Source organism: Martes martes, assembly GCF_963455335.1.
Source record: "Martes martes genome assembly, chromosome: 1".
NCBI lineage: Eukaryota > Metazoa > Chordata > Mammalia > Carnivora > Mustelidae > Martes > Martes martes.
Window position 1 is genome coordinate 93,719,947 of NC_137888.1, and position 22,922 is coordinate 93,742,868.

A 22,922-nucleotide genomic window follows, 5' to 3' on the forward strand; every position below is an offset into this window, starting at 1 on the left:
GACCTTGAGCCCCCAGACCATCTTTCTCTGGTTTAGTTAGCCAGCCCTCCCTCGTTCCGGCCCTGCCCGCGAATGAGTAATCTCTGCACCATGAAGGAAGGGACGGGCTTAAGTTGTCTCGGGGTGGGGGTGGACGGAGTCAGCTGCGGTGACTGCGTTGGTGGATTTGAGCCCTGGGAGGACTGCAATTTCATTTCGGCCTCTCAGGAGAGTTGGCCTTGCGCCCGGAGGAGCTGCGGGTCCGATTGCACGGAGGCATCTTCGTGTTTCCCTGGCCGTGATAAAGTCAGGTTTTTGTGTTTTGCTCTCGGGCTGGGGGCCGCTCAGAGAGGTGCTTCCATGCCCAGCATCACCAGGAGATCTGGGCTGGGTGGGGTGAAACTGGTTCTGTGTGGTTGTTCTTGAGGCTTCACACCGTAAACCCATTAGGTCAGATTCTGATTATATCTTGATTAATTTAATCTTCCTAATAGATAGCAATAGCTCTAGGTGGTGACAGTTTCCAAGTATAGAAAAGACCCCTTCTTTTTTCATTCTTCTTCTTTTCTGTAACACCAGACATAAGCTTATTTCTATAAAAGGGAAGAAAGAAAACCAGCGATCCCAGCATGCTGCACTCCTCTCTCATTGGGGCAGGTAATGCAAAGGCATCTCCGAGGGAACCAAATCAAGTAAGTTCAAACTGGGCCAAGCTAGGAGCGCAAGGGAGTACTGGAAACTCCTTGTCCCTGAGGAAGTCCAGTGTATTTTAAGATTTCTGAGTGAGATTTGCCCTTGTAGCTTGCCTCTTCTCACCCTCTCTAGGTACTCTCTCCTCCAAGCCACCGACATCTGTCCTGACTTAACTACCTGGCCTCCCTGTCCCCATTCCTACCCTACAGCCCCTTTTGACAGAACAGCCAACAATGATTTAAAAATTAAACCAGACCATAACTCCCTTTGCTTAAAAGTATCCAGAGAATTCCCAGTTACCCTCAGAAGGAAACCCTCATTCTTTACTGTTGCGGGAGAGGCAGATTTGGTGTAACATTCATTCGTTGATGCTGAGACCTCTGTCCTGCTCCTCTCCTCCTCTGCTCAGCTACACCGGCCTCAGACTTGTTTAATATGTTCCAGGCCCAGCACCTTTGCACTCCATGGGCCTCTGCCTAGAGCTGTCTGTCCCAAATCTGTATGTGGCTGGCACCTCTGCATTCAGACGACAGCTCAGACTCTCTAACCAGGCTTCTTAATGTGGGCACCACCTACCCCTTCCAACTTATTCTCAATCCTGTTATTCTGCTTTATTTTCTTCATAGCACTTATGCTTGAAATTTTATTTACTAATATTTTATAATTAAAATATTAAACATTAAATATTTAAATAATAAATCAATGAATAATAATTATAATGATATAGTTATTATCTATAACATTGTTGTATTAATAATAACAAAATATTTAATTATTTAAATATTAAAATTATTTTAATTAAATTTTATTGTATTATTTACTTGTCTATTATTTATTGTGTTCCACTTTCCCCACCATATCTAAGTCCCATGAATGTGGAGACCTTGCTCGTTTTGTTAGTTCCCGTGCCTGTGAGACTGCCTGGTGCACAATAGGCACTCAGTAAGTATTTATTTAATAAATGAAGGAAGTTCAAGAAGAGTTGCCACATGCTTTCTTGCAATGGGGGAAGAGGAGTTTAGAGCTGGCATTGGACATTTATTGATTTAACATTTAATAAATGCAGTATTTACACTGCATTTTTCTAGGCATCAGTTACAACAGGGAACGGAACAGATAGGTCTCTGCTCTTATGGGGCTTACATTCTATAAAAGGAACAAAATGCGTACTGAGGAAGAGACCAACAGGGCGTGCCCACTTTAGAAAAACATGTTCAGAAAAATATTCTTTGAAGAGTTGTCTTTTTCCTTGATCCCTGAAGAATGGGCAGGAGGGGTGGAGGGGGAAATATGTGCCGAACTTGAGGCAGGGAAAATCTTTGGTTGAAGAATAAGAGAAGTTGGGTTAAAGCAAGGGACCAAGAGGAAGTGGCAAGGGATGGTATTGGGGAAATAGCCACTGTACTCAGGGCCTGGAAAAGACACGGGAATCAACTTAGATTCATGCCAAGGGCAATGGGAACTCCGTGGAGGGGATTATGCATGGAAGTGATACGATCCATTATATGTTTTAAGATTACTCATGCTGTTGAGTTAGGGGTGGATTGGATGGGGGCACCCATGAAAGAGGAGAGGCACAATTAACTGCAAGGCTCTTACAACAGTTCATATTTGCTATTGACCACCAAAAATAATGGTGGTAGCAGAGAAGGAGAAGTAACAAATTCAAAATATATTTTGGCAATGAAGATGGACTTTTCCCTAATTATTTTGGGAGAGAGAAAACTTGGAATGGAAGATTGGTTTCTGGCTTGTTAAATTGGGAGAATGGATGCTATTTAATGTGACAGGTGCTGGATGGTTTATTCCTCTGAGTGATCATCTAAGCTCATCTCCCAGACCTCAAGGAGGATTGCAATAAAATAATCAAAATACATATATTTTTACTTTTTCAAAGTTAAACTTTTTCAAATAATTTTAGTTTCACATGTAGTTGTAAGAAGTAACACAGAATTCCCATATACCCCTTACCCAGTTTCCCCCAATGTAACATCCTGTAAAACTACAGTATAATATCACAGGATATTCACATCTGTAGTCAAGATACAGAACATTCCCATTGCCACAAGGATCCCTCATGTTGCCCTTGTATGGCCACACCTACTTCCCTCTTACTCTTGCTGACTTCCAACGTGGCAACCACAAATCTTTCCTCCATTCCTATAATTTTGTCATTTAAAGGACATAATATAAATGGAATTAGCTAGTATGGGTATTGGTCATTGTTCTCCAGAGAAATAGAACAAATAGGATGTGTGTATACACATGAGAATATGAGAAAAAGAGATTTATTTTAGGAATTGCCTCACATGATTGTGGAGGATCGGTGAGTCCAAATTCTAATGAGGGAGACCGGCAGGCTGAGGACTCAGGAAAGGGTTGCAGTTCAAGTCCAAAGGCTAGAGAATTTCTCTTACACTGGAGAGGTCAGCCTTTTGCTCTATCAGACCATCAGCTGATTGGACGAGACCCAACCACATTCTGGAAGACAATCTACTTCACTTAAAGTCCACCAATTTAAATATAAGTCTCATCCAAAACATTCCCCTCGAAACATTCAGAATAACGTTTGACCATATATCTGGGTACAGTGGACCTGACAATTTCACATTTCAAACTAATTGTCACAGCACATAACATTTGAGACTGCCTTTTTTGCTCAGTATAATTTTCTTGAGATGCATGCAGGTTGTTACATTATCAATAATTTGTTGATTTTTATTGCTGAGTAGGAGTTCATGGTGTGGCTGCACCACAGTTTGTTAAACCACTTACCTTTGAGGACATGTGGGTTGTTTCCAGTTTTTGGCTATTCCAAATACAGCTTCTGTAAACATTCATGTAAACAGAAAACAAAAACAAAACTTTTTTGTGTGAACATGTCTTTCCCCTGGAATAAATGTACATGAGTACAGTTGCTGGTCCATTTAGCAGTTGCATGTTTTGTTTTTAAGAAACTTCTATTTTATATTCCTATCAGCAATGTAAGAGTTAGCCAGGTTCTCTGCATCCTCATCACCTGATATCAGCACTATTTCTTAATTTAGCCATGCTGAAAGGTGTATAGTGCTATCTCCTTATAATTTTATTGTGCATTTCTTTGTTTTTTAATTTAATGAAGTTAATTAATTTATTTAAAAGAACAACATGTTCAGATTTAATTTTTCCATGAGACTGTTACTTTTCTTTTTTTTTTTAGTATAGTTGACACAAAATATTACATTAGTTTCAGGTGTGGAAGTTAGTGAGAAGACAGGTTTATAAATTATGCTATGTTCATCACAAATGTTGCTACTCTGTCCTGTTACATCACTATTACAATATCAATGTACTCATTATGTTCTACTTTTCATTCCCATGACACTCATTGCATAAGTGGAGTCCTGGATCTCCCTCTCCCCTTTACCCATTTTGTCCAACCCACCACCTCCCTTCCCTCTGACAACCATCAGTTTGTTCTCTGTATTGATTGTTCTGATTCTGTTTTTTGATTGTTCATTTTTTAAAACAATTACATTTATGAGGAGAATCATATGGTATTTGTCTTTCTCAGTCTGACTTATTTCACTTAGCATAATACCCTCTAGGTCCATCCATGTTGCCTCAAATGGCACAATTAAATACTTTTTATGGCTGTGTAATATTCCATTATGGATATACACCACATTTTCCTTATACTTTCATCTGTTGGTAGATAATGAGGTTGCTTCCAGGTCTTGGCTATTGTAAATAATCCTGCAGTAAACATAGGGGTACATATATCCATTCAAGTTAGTGTTTTCCCTGGGTAAATACTCAGAAGTGGAATGAATGGAGCATATGGTATTTCTATTTTTAATTTTCTGAGAAACTTTCATACTGTTTTCCAGAGTGGCTGCACCGGTTTACATTCACACCAACAGTCATAAGGGTTCCTTTTTCTCCATATCCTTGCCAGTGCTTGTTTCTTATTTTTTGCATTTCTTTAATGGTTAGTGATGTTGAATATTATCATTTACTTATTTGACATTTGCATATGCTTTTTAGTGAAATCTCTTCCTGCCTTTTGCTCATCTTCTAATTGGATTATTGTTTTTCTTTGTTTACATGTGTATGTATGTGTTTTCTGTTGACTTTTGACAGCTTCTTATATATTTTAACTATTGCGATTTATTGGGTAAGTGGTTGGCAAATATTTCCTCCCACTTCCTAGCTAGTCTTTCCATCCTAACAGGATCTTTCACAGAGCAAAAAATTTTAATTTTGCTTAAGACCGGTTTGTCAAGTTTTCTTTTTATGGATTGTCCTTTTGGTAACAAGTCTTACTTTTTGTCTAGCCCTACATCCTGAAGATTTTCTTCTTTATTTTTCTGAACATTTTCTTCTATGTCATTTTTTCCCTAAAAGTTATTATTTTATAATTTATAATTAAGTCTGTGATCAACTGTGTTGTTTTTGTATAGTGTGAGACCTAAAGTTCATTTTTGCCTACGGATGAATGTCCAATTGGTTCAGCACCATTTACTGAACAGGTATCATTCCTCCATTAAATTGCTTCTGCACCTTTGTCAAAAATCAGTTGAGCATATTCATGTGGATTTATTTCTGGGTTTTCTGTTCTGTTCCATTTATGTACATGTCTGTGTCTCTACCAGTAACACAGAATATTGATTACTATAGCTATATAAGTCTTGAAATCAGTAGACTGATTCCTTCCCTTTATTCTTCTTTCTGAAACCTGTAGTTCCTTTATCTTTCCATATGAAATTTAGAATAATTTCATGTATATTTACAAAAGCTTCTTGCTGGGATTTTGATGGGAATTCCATTAAACGTGTATATCAGTTTGGGAACAATTGTTATCTTTACCATGTTGAATCTTCCAATCCATCAATATGCTCTTCTTTTATTTGAATCTTTGATTTCTTTTATAGGTATAATTTTCAGCATATAAATCTTATTCATGTTTTGTCAGATTTATACTTACTTTTCTCAGTGATTGTAAATAGTATTCTATTTTTTTAATAGTATTGTATTTTTAATTTTAGTGTCCATGTGTTTGTTGCTAGAATATAGAAGTATATTTAGTTTTTGTGTGTTCATCATATATCCTATGACCTTATTGAACTCACTTGTTAGATCTAGGAGTTTTTAGTAGATTTCTTGGACTTACCTAGGTAGACAATCATGTCACTTGAAAATAAGGAGAGTTTTATGTGTTACATTCTGATCTATATGTCGTTTATTTCCTTTTCTTAACTTACGACACTGGCAACAACTTCAAGCACTGTGATGAGTCAGAGTGATATACATGGATATCCTTGCCTTGTTCTTGATCATAGGGGAAAGGATTAGTCTCTCACAATTAAGTATAATGTTAGTTCTGGGTTTTCTGTAGATTCTCTTTATCAGGAGGAAGTTCTTGCATTCCTGTTTTCCTAGGACTTTTTAAAAAATCATGAATTAGTATTGAATTTTATCAACTGTGGGGTTTTTTGGGCATCAATTGGTATGATCAGAGATATTTTTCTTCTTTAGTCTGTTAATATGGTGGATTACATTGAATGATTTTCAAATGTTGAATCAGAATTGTTTCTCTGGAATATTCCCCACTTGGTCATAGAGTATAATATTTTTTATGTATGTTATTGAGTTCTGTTTTTCAGTATTTTGTTAAGGATTTTTATGTCAATATTCATGCAAAATGCTAGAGTTTTCTTTTTTGTACCACCTTTTTCTGGTTTTGCTCTCAGGGTAATATTAGCTTCATAAAAAGTCATCTTTTTTCTTCAGTTTTCTGGAAAGGATTGTATAAAAATGATGTTTGGTAGGATTCTCCAATGAAACAGTGTGGGTCTGGAGATTTCTTTTAGGGAGGTTTTAAATTATAGATTCAATTTCCTTAGTAGTTACAAGATGATTCAAATGATCTATTTCATAATGTATGAGTTGTGGCAGTTTATGCTTTTTAAGGAAGTGGTATTATTCATCTAACTTGTCAAATTTATGTCTTTCCTAGTATTCCCTTATTATTCTTTTTATGTCTGCATGGTTTATAGTGATATCTCTTGTTTCATTCCTGATATTGATAATTTTTGTCTTCTCCTCTTTTTTTGTCAGTTTTGCTAGAGGTCTGTAAATCTTGTTGATTTTTTTCAAAGAAGCAGATCTTTATTTCATTGATTTTCTGTATTTTTCTGTTTTCAGTTTTATCAGTTTCTGCTCTTATCTTTATTAGTTTCTTCCTTCTGTTTGCTTTGGGTTTATTCTGGTATTCTGTTCCTAGGTTCTTGAAATGGGAGATTAACTGATTGCTTTGAGGAATTTTCTTCCTTCTTAAATAGGAATTTTGCCATAATATTCCTTCTCATCCCTGCTTTAACAGCATCTCAAAAATTTCAATATGCTGCATTTCAATTTTCGTTCTGTTCACTGTATTTTTTTTTTAATATCCCTTGAGACTTTCTCTTTGACCCATGGGTTATTTTAGAAGTTTATTGTTTATTTTCCAAGTGTCGGGAGTTTTTTCTCTCTCTGTTATTGATTTCCAGATTGATTCCACTGTAGTCAGAAAAAACACTCTGTATGGTTTCAATTCACTTAAATTTGTTTAGGTTTGTGTTATAGCCCAGGATATATGTTCTATCTTGGTATATGTTCCATGAGCACTTGAAAGTTGTCTCTTTTCTGCTGTTATTGGGTGGAATGATTGCTCAGTATTGATTATAGCTTATTGGTTGGTGGTGTTGTTGAGTTCTCCTAGCTCTTTGGTCTAGCTTTTCTATCAATTATTGTTAGAGTCTACAATGGTAATTATGGAGTTATCTGTTATTGCGAAGTAAAGGTAGAAGTCCATGTTGCTCATTCAACCTACATCGACGCTCAAAGTAGTGGGAGAGTTCTTCATTCATGGTGGGCAGAGGTGAGATTTCCTTCCCCCTAGTGGTCTCCATTGACACGAGGGTGGGGAGGACCTCCTTACTAATAGGCAAGGTAAAATTCCTATCTCTGCACTATGAATCCTCCGACAGTACTCTAGCAGGAAGGGGGGCATTGTTATTTCAGGTAGTGGGGAGAGTCAAGAGTCCCCACATGATTTCCACTGATGCTGATGAAGGGGAGTCTCAAAGTATGGATAAAAGTTTTGCCCCCTACTTGGCCTTCTTTGACATCATTCTGGTAGAGATGTTGGGGTTTTTTTGTTAGAGCCTCACAATGATGGTGGTCTAGACTCCCTACTCAGTCTTTGATGGCAACATTTGGGTGTGGCCACAATTTTTTCTGTGGTGACAGGCTGGAAAAAAGCAGTTACTATCCAAAAGGGTTTTTTTTGCCTTTACCAAGTTTCCCTTTTTCTTGTCCTTTGGCTAGAGAGAGCAGGTTTTTGAAGAACTTTGTTTTTGCTTGTTTGTACCCACTGGCGTTTCTGGGTTGCTGACTTCTTCATTCCAAATCAAGAATGTATGAGACGGTGGAATTCGTCCACTGGCATTTTTCAGATCCTGAGGTTTCTAGCCAGCTAGCCCTCTATTCTCCACCTTCTATAGTCTTCTGATGTGTGTTTTATATTAATGTCCAGAATTTTTAATTGTGCTTAGCAGGGGTAATAGGAAAAAATATGTCAACCTCATCTTCCTGGTTGCAAAAGGCTTGTTCCACTTTTAAAAAGCTTTAGGGAAAGAAAATTAATTAATTATAAAACAAACACAGAACAAAGAAATAAACAAAAGATGAAGTCAAGCCAATTTAAACAAAACAAAAAATTTTATGGCATTTAACTTAACTCTCCCTTGCAGCAACTTCAGGTCTTCCCGCTCTTTTTGTTTTTTCTTATTTCATCAATACTAGAGTTGAGAAGTTGCTCTTTTTCATACCTGTACTTTGGCTTATCATATTTGGGGTGAGAGGTAAGGAGGTAACGAGGTAGATAAATGTGGGCTCAAAACTATCTCTCTTCAAGCTTTAGACAATTGGTTATTAACTGCTTACTCTGCTTATCTTCATATGTCTAATAGGTACAATCTGAATTTTATCATAATTAAGCAGAAATCTTGATTTGTTACCTTCCTATCCTCAAATATGCCATTTTCTGCTAATGAGGCTTTGGGGCTCAGTACCCACTTTAAAAATAAATAAATATTTAAGAAGTAAAAAGTCAGAAGACATTTCCCAGTTTAAAATGCTCCAGTTGCTTTCCATTTAAAGGAAAATAAATTAAAGCTCCTTACCTAAAAGGCCTACATGATTTGATTCTTTGCTTATTTTTTAAACATCTCCTCCACCTTCAACTTGTTCATTTTGCTGCAACCACCATGTTTTCTGAGCCCATTAGGCTAGCTCCTTTCTGTCTGGAACACTCTTCTCAGGATGGATGCCTCCTTCTCATAATTTAGTTCTCAATTCAGATATGTCCCTCCCGCACCCACCTGCTTCCTCCCCCAACCTACTTCCAGCCACCCACTTGCCCTGACAACCTTAACTAAAACAGCATCTTCCCTCCTTTCACTTATTAACATAATTACCCTATTATAATTTGTTCATTGCATTTGTTAATACCTAAACTCACCTTATTTATTTATTTCCATGTTTATTTTTAGTCTCTCCCCTCATACAATACAAAGTCCTTGAGGGACAGACTCTGTCTATCATGCCCACTGTTGTATTCCTGGGCCCCAGAACAATATTAACATCCACACAGTTAGGTGCTCCTAAAAGACTGACTTATTAATTTTAGGCTTTTCTGGGAGTATTATATTTGTTGATTAATTCATAATTAGGCAATATACACAATTTGCCAGATTCCCTTCCTACCTTACATCTGGAGTAGACTGACTAAGTTTGAATCACAGTTTCATCACATTTAGCTATATGACCTTGGAAAAGGTACTTAAATTTTCTGTGTCGTGGTTGCCTCATCTGTAAAATGGGGCACATAACAGTACTTCTCTCATTGGATGGGTTAAGATTAAAGAAGTTACTACATGGACCTGGAATGCTTAGAATAGTTCCAGGCCCGTAATAAGTATTTGCTGCTATTATTATTAATGTTATTATTATTTATTACTGAACATATGCTACATTTCATTAAAGGGCACCTTCATTTTGAAGATTTTCAGTAAGGACATTGGGTTTCAAGGGATGATGACGATATTTCAAGAATTTCCTGACTCTGATCAAAACATTGCAACTCTAGAGGTTATTATAAATTTTTATTTATTTAAATAACTATTTATTCTCTTTATAATCAATGATACTTAGAATTAGTTCCAGGAAGCAGTCCAAAAACATCATCTCTTGCCCACTCAGAGAGAAAGGAAGAAAACTTGGGTAACCATTAGTGTGGACTTCCCACTAAGGGGTTACTGATGGACAGCTTTAAACCTTGGAAGAGCCCACAGGACCTTAGCATCCTCCCACTGCAGTGTTTGTCTGATGATGAAGGATCTTTATATTATCCTTTTTGGGGGGGGCATCATTTTTTTAAATATCTGGATTCCTAGGATTTCATATCTATTTTTTAAAATTTAATTTAATTTTTTTCAGTGTTCCAAAATTCATTGTTTAAGCTATCCTTAATCTTTAGAAAATAGCCATCAAGCCAAGAGGCAGCTTCACAAAAGAAATAGGAATTAGAACAGTAATCAATAACCAAATTCCTATCCCCTCTTTCTAAACTACTGAACACCTGCCATAGTTCAAAATTTTACACAATTTTCACTTCATCCCTGTAAAACCATTTGAGTAAGACAGTATTTTCATTTACGGTGAGAAGACTGAGGCTCAAAGCATTGAAGGATCTATCTTAAGCTTCCATTGCTAATCAGAGGCAAAGATGTTCAAAAAATGTGTATAGATTATCTTTTATGTGCCAGAACTGGAGGGAACAGTCAACTAATCAGATAAGATTCCTGTCTTCCTAGAGTTTATATTCTTAGAGGTATTGGGATCCAAATTTTAGAACCTCTCTTTAGAGCACCTCGAATTTTTCCAAATGACAACCTATGGTAGATGAGGTGGGAAATTAACAAATGTGTTAACAAATACATCAGAACAGTGAATAACCACAGTAGCAGTCACAGATATTTAGTGAACACTTTTGAGGGAGTAGTGCTTATAGGTTCTAAGGACAGCTGGAAAGAAAATAAACACAATCCCACAGCTAACAGAACTTTCAAAAAGGTTGGCAAACAAGTGCTTCACAGGGTGGGGCAGGTAACATAAATGAAAAGGTCTACGCGTTGTATCCTTTCAACACAGATACACATATTCTTCAGTTTTTCAAAGGAATATGCCTTTGTCTAATTTTCTGAAAACACAGTTCCCTTTGCCTAGCTTTTGTTTTCTTCTTTTTGTGAGGGACATTTTATCTCATTTCCCGCTTGATATGGGGAAAAACAGCAACACACATACAGTGATAAATGGTGTCTGACACTTGGCCTCTACCTCAAAGAGTAACAGAGAGAGATGTAGGGTAGGGTGTGTGACAACCTGGAGAGGCTACTTCTTGTAAGGCGGGTAGTCATGACCCAATTCTAAATGATTTCACCATACAAGTCCAGGGATTTGTATTGCCAGAGCAAATGTAAGTCATAAGTAAATGGTGGGTTGTTTGTTTTGAGTTCTTCCAGAACTGACAAACCCAAGAAGAAAAAAAAGAAAAAATCTGAGGGGTTTAAAGGCAAGAATTGACTAAGCACATTTTCTTTTCCTGGTATTATCTGAGAAACTGATCATAACTTGTAATCTAGATTGTCTAGTTGTATGTTATTCACTGTGTGTTTTCCATCTGTCATCTCCAACCTTCTAGAAAAGCTTTCAAGGGGAGCTAGGAGATGGGTCAATGCCCACACCGAAGGGCTAAAGGGGACAGCTGAGGGCCCAGTGACAGGATGGTGAATCTGGGTGAACTTGAGTCAGTCCTGCGACTTCTAGCCACTTCAAACCATGTGGACTCTCGCTTTCCTGCTAAGATTGGGGATGTGGATTTACTTTTAAGGGAACCTATAGATTTATTTCAAGAAAAGTAGGAGGTTTACAAGTATAACAATTAAGATGAAGTGATGTGAAATACAAAAGTCCTGCATCTCTCATCCACATGCACTGGGGTGTGCCCACGTATGGTACATGAGAGATTCCTGAGGGTACAAGTCTTTGAGATTCAGTGTAGTTGCATTGAAGCTGATTGCTACAGCCATGTTCATTGAGTGTATGGATGTGTCAATGATGGTTCTCATAACTAATAATCACATTACTTTTCACATTTACAATGAATATAATCTTTTTTTAAAGATTTTATTTATTTGAGAGAGAGAGAGAGAACAAGCAGTGGGGAGGGGCAGAGAGAGTAAGAGAGAGAAGCAGACTCCCCAGTGAGTGGGAAGCCTGACTCAGGGCTCTATTCAGGACCCGGAGTTCATGACCTGAGCCAAAGGCAGACGTTTAACTGATCGAGCCACCCAGGCATCCCTATAATGAATATAATCTTATGGGGTTTTCACAATACCCCTCTGAAGTAGGTATTATTATTGTTCTCATTTTATAAACAATGAGCCTGGTATTCAAAAGTAGTTTGGTAATTTGTTCAAGGTCACATTATTAGGTAGTATTAGGGTTCCATTTGAATCCAGATTTTTGGCTTCTGATCCTTCTGCTCTATCTCGCTATCTTTGTTATGGTCTGGAAGCCGTTTATAAAGGTTGTCATCATATGATCTGTACCACAGTGAATGTTTGGTGCCCTCTACATTCATGTGCCATATGTCTTAAGTTATTCAGCAACTAATAACCAGATTCTTGATCATTAAGGAAAGGAGCAAACAGTTGTTTAAACTACAAAACTATTATCATGGAAAACATACTCCTTCTTTTGTTTCTATCCAGAATCTAAATAGAGAGTCATCTATTGCATAGAGAATAAGATATAATAAGGAATAATAAGAATCCTTATGATATTTTTCTTTGTGAAAACATAAAATAAGGACTTCATGGAATGTATTGAAGTCAAGCATTGAGATGACTTAATTTTAGAAGGCACTAAAGAATTTGAGTAAACAATTTAGAGATAATTTAGTGATCACGAAAATGTTTCAGATTCAAACCTTAATTAAACTTTGTGTCCATAAGCCATGTAAGGTAGTTGAGCCAGTAACATTATCTCCTTATATCTTAGAGCAGGTCTTTGGGATAAAAAAGCCAATGAGCACTAAAGCCTGAGTTCTGATGTGATAGACTCAAGGGAAGGGGTATGGTAAAGAGGAGGTGTTTCTCTGACAGACAGTAATGTGAGTGGGGGCTGGCTAGCACAATGGGTGGAAGAGGATAGAGAGAGAACACTAAAAAGAATGGAGTCCAGGTCTACAGCCAGGCCTGCTGAGTCTGGTATATTGCTCCTGCTTGCATGCTCTGGAATTCAAACTGACTTCTTGGACTTTCCCTGGAATGGCAGGGGTCTAAGGAGGTCAAGACATGGTCCCAGGGCAGTCATGGTCTCTATCTCCAGCCACACCCACGGCCGAGGGGTGGGGGGGACTGTTAGGAGCTTAAGGATATTGTCCTGTGCTGTGATTAAGAGGGAGGAACATGGGGCAAATTATTGGTGCCAGTTCTGTCAGTGGCAGCCAATGCATTGGCCTATTTCCATTATTCCTTTTCTTTTCCTTCCTTGAATCTTACCTGTAATTTTTTATATACCTGGATTTGTATAGTGGATCAGAAGGAATGAGTGGACTCTACTGCTAGCTCGGTGGTTACCCAGAGAGACTCAGACAATGTAAGGTGACAAACCCAGATATACCAGAGGCCTGTGGGACCTCTTGACCCCATCCTAAAGGCAGACCCCGGGCTAGCAAGTGCAGGGCAGAGGAAATATCCCTGGGCACTGGGGCTGTGACTGTTAAGGCTTCTTGGACAGACACAGTGACCTTAATAGCCTCACAATGACCCACATTGGGAGTTACGGGTACCAGATGTAAAGCTATCCAGTAGCTCGTACAAGTCCAGGCACCATTCCCACCTTTTTGCTCTTTCTTCTAACTGGAACTCATGATATTTGGCAATGAGGACAGCTCTTATTAAATGAGCAAGAGGCCTACTGAGGGGGCAGTCCCCTGAATTAGTGCCATTCATGTCACGAAGGTTTGACAATCTGTGGCAAATTCGTTTGACAGGTGCACATCTATGGCAATTTTTCAGTGAGCACTGTCCCAAATTAATTCAGTCCAAATTGAATGGTGCTGCTGCATGTAGAAAATTTTTGTTTGCATTTTTTCAGTCATCTCAGTTTAAATTAACTTCATTAAAATTCTCTGTTCCTAACCAGTTTCCAATCAAGGATGCCTAAATGGCCACAACACTCTGCAGGACATCTTTCCGTTATGAGCTTGTGTCTCTTTAATGTTCGTGGGTTAATCATTTTCAGACAGTGTTTGTAGTATTTTCTATCATTGCCTTCAATGCCATTTGCTGCTAATTTGCGGGGTGCTAAGGGAGGCTTATGAGGTTGACATAAAAAAGTGGGAGCAAAGATCATGAGGTCATCATTGAGGTTTAACAAACAATGTTACTCTGTGTTGTTGACCAATAGGTCACCAATAAAAGGAGCAGTGTAAGGGAGAAATGGTTCTCGTGACAGCTGTTTACCCGACACAGAGGAGTTCCAGGAATGCACTGTCACAAGCAGATGGTGCAACTCAGCGGTGAGCAAGTTGTTGACCCAGGTCCTCCTTCGTCTTGCAGATCTCTAAGAGACACAGCCAGGCTCCGATTATTGGCCCCATTATTGGCCCCATTTCCACCAGAAAAATCTCTAGTGCTTCCAGACACCAGATGTGGGCTTCTGGCATCTCCTTAGAGACGTTTGAGAGACAGCGGCAAGACCGGCAAACATAAAAGCAAATCGAATTCCTCTCCCTTGCAACTTGAAATCGCCTCCTTTCTTAGAGCAAGGCAACTAGATTTGGTGAAGCACTTTTTGATGGTTGGTGGGAAGAGGAAGCAGGTTTTATTTGTCTTCAGTGACTCGAACCAGCATATCAAAATTGAAGGTTCGTGCTTCAGTGCCTCTGTGCAGTAGATGACTCAGTTTCTCCAGTCCTGGGTGCAATCCTATGGGCCTCTAGGGATGTGCAAGGCAGCCTCAGAATGGAGCCCTCCTTTGTGGCGGGTACAGTCTCCTCTTACAGGGGGGAGTCTGCCCCGAGGCCATGTCTCTGCCTTTCCTCTCACCCTCCCTCCCCCTTTGTTCTTCTCTTTTTCCAAACTATCTTCAGGTGGCCTCTGCTGATCTGAAGGAAGAAATCGCTCCGCTTTGCTACAGTGAGAGCACAGGCACCCATCTCTCTTACCCTGACCCAACTGCCAGATTCTAGCCAAACCTTACAGGGGGGCTCCATTGCCACACAACAAAGCCGTTGCCTTTATTTTGCCACCGATGGGAAAAGGGTGAAGAGGGTCAGAAAAACGACTTGGTGGACAGGAGGGACTGCTCTCCTTGGAGTCTGGAGACAAACCTTCTTCTGTTGCTGCTGCGGTCCTTCAGGCCACCTTGAGCCACTCAGTTCTTCTGGTCTCTGGGGAGTGAGGCTCTAAGTCCCTTGCAGGTATGCAATTTTCTCCTTTCGAGGCTTGTAAGATAACGGCAGAGAGAAGGACTAAGTTCATTGCTGACGGCTTCCCACTAAAGGACAAAGAGATGGTCCGAGTGTTCCCACAGGTAAGAGTCTTGAGCGCCAAATGCTATTCTAGTTCATTTCTGATGATTCTGGCCCCTTCCAAGAGGAGGCTTAACACTCAAACGTCCCTGATCCTTTGTCCTCATCATTTAGCAGCTAACCTGACTCACTCATGGCCCTTACAGACTGCTCGCCAGTGAGAGAATTCACTTAGCATTTTAATCCATTAACTCGCACAGCAGAGCCAGCTCTGCCGCGGAGATAACCGCCCCAGATGCTGCGGCCCTAAAAGATTGCTGTCTGAAAAGTTTATTGGGTAATGAAATTTTAAAAATCTCAAATACCAGATGTACAAGGTAATGTTTTTTTCCCTGATTGTCATTGTTAACTTCCACAAAGACTGTAGCTGGAATGTTTAGGGGAATGGAGGAGTACAGAATAGATCAGGGAAGAAATTACGGATTGCCACAGAAGCTACTGCTTGGTTGTTGAGGCTAAATGTGAGTCTAAAGACAGACTTTCTTAAAAAAGTAGCTCTCATTAAGGTGGAGTTTTATTCATTTTTTTTCTTAACCGTCAAAGCTTAGGGAATGAATCAGGCCAATGCATGCATATAATGCGGGAATATAAACCCAAGAGCACCAGATGGAAATGTGCAAAGAACAATAGAAAGTCAATAAAAAGTAATTTTTTTTAAAGGAGGAAGAGGGAAAAATATGATTTGGGGTATTGAGTGGCATAGGCACCTTATTCTTTCCTTTTTTTTTTTTTTTAAGATTTTATATATCTATTTGAAAGAGCAGAAGGGTGGGGAGAGGGGAGAGGAGGGGGCAGAGGAGGAGGGACAAGCAGACAACCTGCTGAGCGCAGAGTCCAATCCTAGGACCCTGAGATCACTCCCAGTGTTCAAGTCAGATGCTTAAGCTTAACCGGATCAAGCCACCCCAGGTGCCCCTATTCTTTCCCTCTTTAAATAAATAGATACACACCCTTAAAAAGCAACAATGGTATTCTTTTTATGTAGTGATTCCTCTAACCTTTCTTGTGAATTTTATGGTCATTATAAAAACAACTATGCACAAAATTTACAAAGAGGTTTTCCATCCGTGACCTGATGTGATCAACGTGACGCAACTGTGAGGTGGGCAGGAATGGTCTCATCATCCCCTTGTTACAACTAAGAACACAGATGCTTGGAGAGCTGTGTTTACCTAGGGTCACGTATTGTGTTGGCTTCAGAGTCTGTTCTACCAAGTAGTTTAGGAATAAAGTCCCACTTCTCAGCTTTCCCCTTTTCACTTGATTTTCACATGTCCTTTTAGTTAAAGGCCAAGTAGCAACTTTCTCCCTGAGTGATCACTGACACTGAATCAGTCTCCACTCTCATGTCTGAGGAACTAAATGCTCTTCGAAAAGGTGCTAATCAGGTGTTCTTTATTTGAAAGAAGTGTCTTATTCACACAGTCATTGTTATTAACAGTGGTTTGGTAGACAGAGCACTAGACCAGTAACCAAAAGAGCAGACTTCTTTGCCTACCTAAGATCTTATCATTTCTAACTCTTTGGATTTCAGCATCCCCCTTTACAAAATGAGGGGATTAAATAGAATGAGTTCTAAACTAAAATTAAAATTAGGGGGAAAAAATTTTAAATATGATGGAAAATAATTATAATGAATTAAACAATGATTAGTACATAGAATAGACAAAATCAATAAAGCAAACCAAGAAACCGATAAATTAAGAGTAAAAAAGGAACAAAATGCAGACTAAAGCATATAGATAAAATGCAAATAAAAAAGGAAAAAGTTAAAAACAACATGCAAAAGTGAATGCAGACATTTAATCATAAAAAGATTCAAAGAAGGAGAAGAATAAAGTAAGAAGAATTTAAAATCACAAAGATGTAGAAATCGAGACAGTGGCCAAATAAAAGGAAAAGGCTAAAAAGGAACAAAGTAAATAGCTAAGTCAAAAGAAATTAGAATTTGGTTATCAAAGAGAGAAGTATTGAACTAAATAAGTAGTAATAAAAAATTTTTATCACAACCGCTATCTAAGAGACAATAAAAGGGATGGTAAGAATGAATGGAGACTTGAAGATTTGAGACAGGCAGAGGGCACGCAGGAAAGAAATGGGAGGTTCTGAGCTGTCACAGGAGTGTGCCATGGCGGGGGGGTGCCAAGCCAGCTGGGCACTGACTGCCCAGGGAGGTCCGTGCTCAGAGATCCAGTTCCAGGTGTTTGGGCACAGCAGTCTCTGGGCAACCCTTTCTTCTCAAAGCCCTCCTTGGGGCAAAAGATGGGACTGGAGGCCTGCATAACCTCAAAAAGGGGTGGTTTTTAGACACACTTTCTATGTGGAAAGCATGTGGAGTTGTTCACAGAGGGAAAGAAAAAGCTCAGAAATGTAATGTTTTTCAAAGTGTGGGATCAGAGGTGGTTCGGGGACATCAAAATTAGAGTCCTGTTTACAGCAGAGTGGGTGATCCAGAAGTCTGCCTTAGTAATAGGCATGTAGGTGATTCTTACTATCAGGAGAATTTGGGCTAGTAGGGCCGCGGCACAGCTTCATGCTTCAGAGCTGGTGTTTAGTGAGGAAATCTGGGGGCTTAGTCCTACAGACAGCAAGTCCAAGATTGCACGGAATTACATGCGGAAAATGATCCGTTCAAAGGGCTCCTGCCACCAACACACAGGAATCACCGGCATTCCTAACTGATGGTGTGATTCATTGCTCAAGCATTGCCCGTGAGGGGCAGGCAGCTGGCTGAATCCAGATCTGGAAAGCCCTGGAGCCGGTGTCAGAGAATGGGCATAGTCCACCGATTGCTTTTCCTGCGGCACCAGTACCTTCTCCGTTTGTGCCGTACTACTTGTCCTTTACTGTGCCCACATGCTCTTCATTCCTCTGTTCCTTTGTACAAGCTGCTCCCTCCAACTGTAACGTCTCCCTCCCTATTCCTGTCCCATAGTCTGGTAGGGCCACCTCCTCCTGAAAGTCCTCTGTAACCCTTCTCTTCAGTACCATAGCAGTCCCTGCCTTCCTTTATCAAACGCTAGGCTCTGCTGTTGTGGTATCAACTCTGTGCCCAGTTGTAGCCCTCCCCTGCAGTCCCCATCTCCCCTGCAGCAAAAGAAGACTGCAGCTCCTTAGGGCAGGGATCCCTTCTCCCTCAGCTGTTTCTGTCTCAGCAGCCAGTGTGGGGCCTGCCATGTAAGAGGCAACTGACTATCAATGGCTACTTTGCTTTTCTTCACCCTGGTGGCGAGAGCTCGATTTGCTTTCCTGGCTTGTCAAAAGTCTGATCATAGATGCCGCAAATACTTAAAGAAATAAGATGGCTTATAAACAGGCAAAAATATAAAAATACTATAATGGTATTTTCTTAGTTCTCTTATACCCAAAGGTGAGGGCAGCCTTAATTAAGATGAACGAAAGCCTTAATTAAGATGAAGGAAACCAATGACCATTAACGTATCCAAACATTGCCATAAAACAAAACAAAGGCGTAAATGGGGGTTCCTAGGGAAAATGTTTACAGTTACATTTTCTAAATTATGGATCAGGGACCTCAGCAGGGCTTAGGATGTGGAACTATATAACAAGGGGTCCAGTAACCCGTGTATATACCAAACATTGTTCGTAGACTAAACAAATGACTCATACATCTTAGTACTTTTTTCAGATGAACGTGACTTGCAAAATGCAGTTTCATTTGAAAGTGTTATTGAACTTCTTGCGGCTTTTCAGTTTCTTGTTATGGTTATGATGGAGGTCATCGTATTTGAGAAGATTGGGAACCACAGGCTGAGAGGTGGCTGGGGTGCAGTTAGCTGATAACATCCATGTTTTGCGGTGTCTTTCCCCCTCACAGAATGTCCCTTCTGTGACGGCACAGCAGCCCGTGGGAGTGGCCCAACTTCTGCCTCAGTTTAACCACCACTGATTTACTTTGAAGCCAGCACTGTAAGTCTGAGTCACGGACACCAGGGGGAGCATCTGCTTTGCTCCTGGCGCTGGAATAGGCTGGTTCCCCCCATGCCTTTAGAAATATTTATCCCGACAATTTTTGAGACGGCTAGTACATTTCTATACTGAAAAAAGATCTGGACTTTTATAAGTACTCTGGAGCAGTCATTATCACCTTTTTTGGGGATTTTACTAAGCAGAAAAATTTGGAAAACAAAACCAAAGCCTCCCTAATCCAAGCCCAAATCTCGTGAGGACCTGCAGAAAGGCTGACAACTTTTAATTTCGCCAGACTAGAACCATGGGTAAAAACAAAAACTAACCACTGCCCCCAAACACCCCCAGAACTCCCAAGACCAACTCCATTCCCACTCCCCAAACCCAAACTTGAACATTTAATAAAATGAACAGCTATACATATTATCAGCATCAGCTCTCAAATACATCTTATCACTATACGATCAAAGCATGTTGTCTCCAAATAAGAGTGTCTTTGAATGAGCTTTAGGAAGAACTCACTATGTTGTCCGTTCTAATCATTTTGCCTTGGACTGGTGATAACTTTGGCATGCTCTGGGTTACGGGCCTTCGATTATGAATGGCTGTTCTAGTGAGGAGGGGAAGGGGCGAAAGCCACAGGTTAATCTGAAGGCTCTGCTGATTCTTTCTGCTCCAGGGATGCCTTCTGGTTCTAAATTCTTTCATCTTCCAACTGTCATCTACTTTACTAAGGGAGGTTAGTAATACAAGATAACCTGAGATCATGGAGTACTGGGTATAGGGCTAAAAAATTGGGTCATACAATAATGTTGCTAATCCATATTTTCATGACATCCTCTGGTAAATTAACTTTGAATTCTGGAAACCGGGATGACGACTCTGAGGAGGGGAGAGGTGACCCCCTGTCACACTGTGGTTGTCACAGAACTTGGACTTAGTTGCTTACAGAACTATGAGAACACTTTGAGGCTGGCGATATTCAGTTTTAAAGAAAACCAAACTCTAAAATGCTTTTTCACATAAATTATGGAAAGCTCTTTTTACAGTAACACCTTGGGCATTCCCCAGAATCTGTTTCACGTGCTCCATCTGTAACTGAAACCCCGGTGCCTTGTTTATTTTGTAAAGAACTTCAGGAATCTGCAGCTAAGCACCATGGGATCCCCAGGTGGCTTTGGTCCTGGAAAAGGTTGATCAAAACCTCAACCCTGGCCATTTAGGATGAATTACACATTATCCTTTATCTTGACAGATTTGTGAAAAGACACAGATAATAATAAAAGAACAAAAAGTTATTTCATTGTTATGGTGCTTCATATTATGTCACTTCATCATCCTTTTCCTTTATTTTTAAATGTTTCTTTTATTAAGTGAGCAGGAAAATACATAATGGAACAGACCAAAACTACAAGGTGTGCCCTTTACAAGACTGCATGAAACAATACATTCGTCAGAAGGCATGTTTCAGTTTCCTAAATGAGACCATGCAATAGCACCCAGTGGCGCTGGATATATACAGATGTTAGAGCTGCCCCGGCAAGCCTTGGGACTCTTGTTGCTTGGACAAATGATAAGACTCAAACGTTGTTAGGTTTTCTTGAAGCTGCCTTGGGCAGGGGGATACATTTCCTGTTGTTTATATCTTGTTTTAGGAAAAAGGTTGTCATTTATAAACATTTAGACCAGGAAACAAAATGTAGAATCCTCTTCCCATTCCAATAACTCTGCAGTACCAGTAGCTCGAGATGGATCATTATCTGTAAAATGTGAGTTTTGAAATGCTGCTTTTCTCCAGGTTCTATATGACAGTCTCTCCTCCAGCCCTGCAGCTTGGCCTGTGAAGACGATTAATGGAGAAAGTACAGCCAGGATCACAGTCAGGTGTTTTCCATCCACAGTAGCCTTCCAGGACAGAAAATCATAGGGCTTTCTGTTTTCTACATGAAAGCAAACTCCAGTGCTTTTATGATATGAACTTTGGACACAGCTTATGGTTTTGATGTTGAAGTAAAATGAGCATATAGTTCTATAGCTTTTCTCAATGCCAGAACTCTGTTATTGTTTATTTCCCTTCTTTCATTAATTCATCCGATAAATACATCTACTGTTTGTCAGCTATTCTACAAAGGATTGGAGCTAGGCCAATGACCAAAGTAGATGCTGATAAGCTCTATGAAAAGCAATAAAGCAGAAAATGAGGGAGCAATTACAGATTGTCTATGTCTCTGACAGTAAAGGAATATTTGTGTAGGGACCTAAAGGAGGAGCAAGTCATGCTGAGGTGTGGGAGAAGAGACGTCCAGACAGAGGAAGCAGCCAGGGCTAAGACCCTGAGACAAGAGCACTCTTCAAGAGTGTTCTGGATAAAGCAAGGGCAGTGTGTTGGAGCAAATGAACTAGAGAGACAGTAGATGAGGTCAGAGAAGTGGTAGTAGTGGTTGCAGATGTGGCAAAGGACTGCTCAGATTTATGAGGGCTTTAGAGAGAGTGTAAGGCGTGGGAGTTGGGAAGACATTACTGACCTGAGCAGAAAAGTGCCATAACCTGTGTATGTTTTTATTTTTTACTTATTTATTTATTTAAAGATTTTATTTATTTATTTGACAGACAGAGATCACAGGTAGGCAGAGAGGCAAGCAGAGAGAGAGGAGGAAGTAGGCTCCCTGCTGAGCAGAGAGTCCCGCATCGGGCTCTCTGCTCAGCGAGGAGTCTGCTCCCCGCCCGCTCTGCCTGCTTCCCCGCCTACTTGTGATCTCTGTCTGTCAAATAAATAAAATCTTAAAAAAAAAAAAGTGTCATCCCAGGCAAGATGTGGCATGGACTCATATATCCATGGATTGTGGATATATTCTGAAGCAAGGAAAAACAAATCCCCCTCCACCCATGGATTGTATGTGGTATTTAAAAGAAAATTTAAAGGTAACTATAAGATTTTCTGGTCTGGAAGAATGGAGTTGTTTATTGACATAGGACATATGTGATGGGAGTAGAATGGTGGGTGGGGTGCAAATTAGTTTAGTTTTGGACATGTTGAGTTGGAGATCACAACTACACACCCAAATGAAGATATCAAGTAGGAAATTAGACATAGAACTCTGGCATTCAGGAAAGAGGTTAGAGCTGGAGTAAAAAATGTGGGTGTTTCAGTGGATAGAGTCCCAACACTGGAAAAGATCATTTAGAGAGGGAATGTCCAGTGCTGGGCACTCCAGGAACTTGGCAATGGAGACCAAGAAAGATTGGCTAGAGACATGAGAGAACAGGAGGGATATTCCAGAGCTGAGGAAGTATTTCAGGAAGTTTTTATTCACTGTGTTCAATACTGCAGCGAAGTCAAAAGCATAAAGCCAGAGACCTAACCATCGCATTTAACAGCATGGAGATCACATTTTTCTCAGCAATAGCTATTATGGTGGGGATGAAAGCCTGATTTAAGTGGGTTCAAGAGACCAAGGGAGGGGTTGCTGAAGACAGTAAGTATACATAATTCCCTCTGAGGGGTTTTACTGTGAAGGGGAGCAGATAAATAGGATGGTAGAGTAAGGTGGTCAAGGTGAGTGTTTGTAAAATAAGAGATAGAAGCATGAATATCATGAAATCCTCCAGTGGGATGGGGGGAAATGGTGAATCA

At 39.9% G+C, this 22,922-nt stretch overlaps 1 long non-coding RNA gene across 2 annotated transcripts; it reads left to right on the plus strand.

The window, feature by feature from the left end:
• The first annotated feature begins 1,586 nt into the window (after nucleotides 1–1,586).
• LOC308346291 lies at nucleotides 1,587–21,875 on the plus strand. Of its 2 annotated transcripts, none has more exons than XR_013967160.1 (3): nucleotides 1,587–1,614; nucleotides 14,233–14,692; nucleotides 14,918–21,875. It is a non-coding gene; the product is annotated as an uncharacterized lncRNA (long non-coding RNA). The 2 variants fall into 2 exon arrangements; XR_013967161.1 differs by having other exon boundaries at nucleotides 14,233–14,344.
• Nucleotides 21,876–22,922: the final 1,047 nt, after the last annotated feature.